The sequence below is a fragment of the Myxocyprinus asiaticus genome, chromosome 39 (assembly GCF_019703515.2).
Source record: "Myxocyprinus asiaticus isolate MX2 ecotype Aquarium Trade chromosome 39, UBuf_Myxa_2, whole genome shotgun sequence".
Lineage (NCBI taxonomy): Eukaryota > Metazoa > Chordata > Actinopteri > Cypriniformes > Catostomidae > Myxocyprinus > Myxocyprinus asiaticus.
In genome coordinates this window covers 21,038,567-21,041,393 of record NC_059382.1, presented here as the reverse complement: position 1 = coordinate 21,041,393, position 2,827 = coordinate 21,038,567, and positions in this window count along the sequence as shown.

Genomic DNA, 2,827 nt, shown 5'->3' with positions numbered 1-2,827 from the left:
GAATTTGGACCGTGCCTTTTAAAGAGAATCTCAAGCAAAAGGCGGTCCTTCAAAAACATTTGTATTGATCATTTGATTAATGATTCATCTACATATAGGCAACAGAAGTTTAAAACTCAACCATAAAGAAATCTGTTCAACTGACCACAAACTACTATTATTTTTTTCTGTCTTTGCAAAAGAAACATCAAAATATAAGAAGTGTATGTAAAAACATACAGCTTTACTCTTGCACACAATACAAATAAATATTACATTATTTTATTAAGGTTCCTGACCACATCATGCAGAGTTGAATAACTAAAAAGTTAATGCAGCATATACAGTATGCTTGCAATATACAAAAAAAGGTCTATGGGTAGTTGACATCAAATATTTTGGGAGAAATTGACTGTGGTGTGACATGCTATTCTCCAAATTAAAGTATGTTATACCATGGTCTGTTCTAATACTCGATTCTGATTGGCTGGAATGCGTGCTGTTAAAACAGTTGAATGCACAGGTAGTTACGGTCAGTTTTAATCACCGTTCGATATTAATGCGCTGTTTGTAACCATAGCAGCATATCATTACAGAGCAAGCAGAGTGAACTATAGCTATTGAAAACATTTCCTAACCATTTTCATCAGCATAGCTAATATAATGGAATTCAGCTTGTTTTGCACAGAGGGTGAGAGATTGAAATCAGGACCTATTAAATGCGTCTTTCGCTGTCCAGCAAGGTGATGCAAGACGATTTAAACTGTGATGTGTTGTGTTGCTGTGCTGAAGTGCCACCTATAGCCACTTGAGGCTCCCACATCTCTGACTTAAATGCTGAAGTAGAAGAACTGTTGTTTACTAAACGCAGGTGAACCAATAGAGTCAAGCGCTACTGTGAAGATACAAATTGCGATTTCATTCATTCAGCTAATTGTGCAGTCTTGATGGATAGCATACCGATGTATCAGAGGTCAAAATCTGCAGGTTCCAGAGTGTTTTGAATGGTTTTCCCTTATTATACAGTAAGTGCTACTTTTACTGTCACTTCCACATTTGTAACGTCTGTTTTTCCACATTAATTTGAAAATGACAATGAACAAAATTAAATAATACATTTTATCTGGAGTACCAACCCATCTACATTCTGTGGATATTATTATTTCTGTATTGTGCATTTAAATTCACAGTTTTGACCAAGTGTGTGGTCGCACTACTTTTTCTCACAAATACAGTTAAATAATCTTATATAGAATTATGTATTTATATTTGTTCTTTTATGTTTTAATGTATTTTATCTTTTTGCTGTATTTATTGATTATTTGATTATAACTTGTACTTGCTATGATATAGCCCTTGATGCTGATATGGCAATAAACACCACCACCACCACCAACACTACTTTTTCACTGTGTCTGATTTAGAACAGACAGAGCTGTAGATCTAACGACCATTAGATAAAATTAACCATTATTTTTTATTCATCCAGTCAAAATTTGTGATGCAAAAAATATATTACAGCTTTATCTAATAAATTCTGGCAAGTGACCATGGTATAAGAGGGATAATCCACGGCTAGGTGTGCGTTAAATGATTTTAAATGCACTTCACGGAGGCAACCAAGGTTCTTCACCTCCACGTCGTGCATTTAAAATCTTTTAACTCACACCTAGCCGTGGATTATCCCTTACTTAAACAGCATTTGCTAATTATTTTTAACTATTATAGTTATGTATGCAGCTTTTATGGCCTCATGTACTTTTAAAAATGAATTTGACACACCACAGGACTATTTACAAATGGTGAACAACTTTGAAGAAATTATGGGGATTAAGATATTGGATATACGTTTTTATACATTTAAATAAATCAATAAATTATATAAAATCATGATGCTGATTTTTTTTTTTTTTTTTTTTAATCAAAGGTCATGTTATCAACCATCCCTAAATATCATTTTCAGTCATTTTATTTGCAGTGAAAGGAGAAGTTTGGTCATTATTCTTTTATCTCAGCAGTCAATAACATGTCCAAATGCAAAGTGTAAACATCTTCTAAACAAACTACTAATCATCATCTAAATAAGGAAACACACTACTACTGACCTTTAACCCTGTTTAAACAAATACTTCTACCACTGATAATTAACATCAAGTACATACACCCACTCAAACTGAGTGGGAGAGTTACTGTAAGCTAGTGTTTGCATTTTTTAAACCCTCTGTCCACTCAATACCATAGAACATGGCATCTGAAAGTTCACCTCGATTTGTACAATTAAAAGACACTTAACTTACCTACCTGGGTTTATATTATGATGTATTGATATTTAAACGAGAATAAGAAATAATTAATATAGCACTTTTTGTAAAGTCACTACCTACATTTTCAAAATATCCTCAGTATTAACCGTCTCCTGAAAATTAGTCTGGCCTTCATAATCATTTAACTCATTGCAAGGTCTTGCAGTGTATTTGCAATCATTCCCATTTTGGTTTTATCTTGAACCTCGCTCTGTTTACATCAACTGTGATTCTGTGTATTTTGGATTAATTCACCTTTTTTTCTTTTTTTTTTTTTTTTTTGGATTGCTCTTCTGACCCTGATTTGAACATTTGACATTATTAATAAAGAATACTGTACATTGGTTTCAACCCACCTTTAGTCTCTGGTCCCTTCCCTGTTTGTTGAGTTGTTTTATTGTCCAGACAGAACAATCAACGAATCGGTTTTAATTTTAAATGTAATGTTCCTAATCCACATGCAATGGGACCGGATCAGAGACAAACTAATGAATGCAGTGAAACTTAGACATTTCTGGAACATTCTTGGCATAAGCAATCTGTGA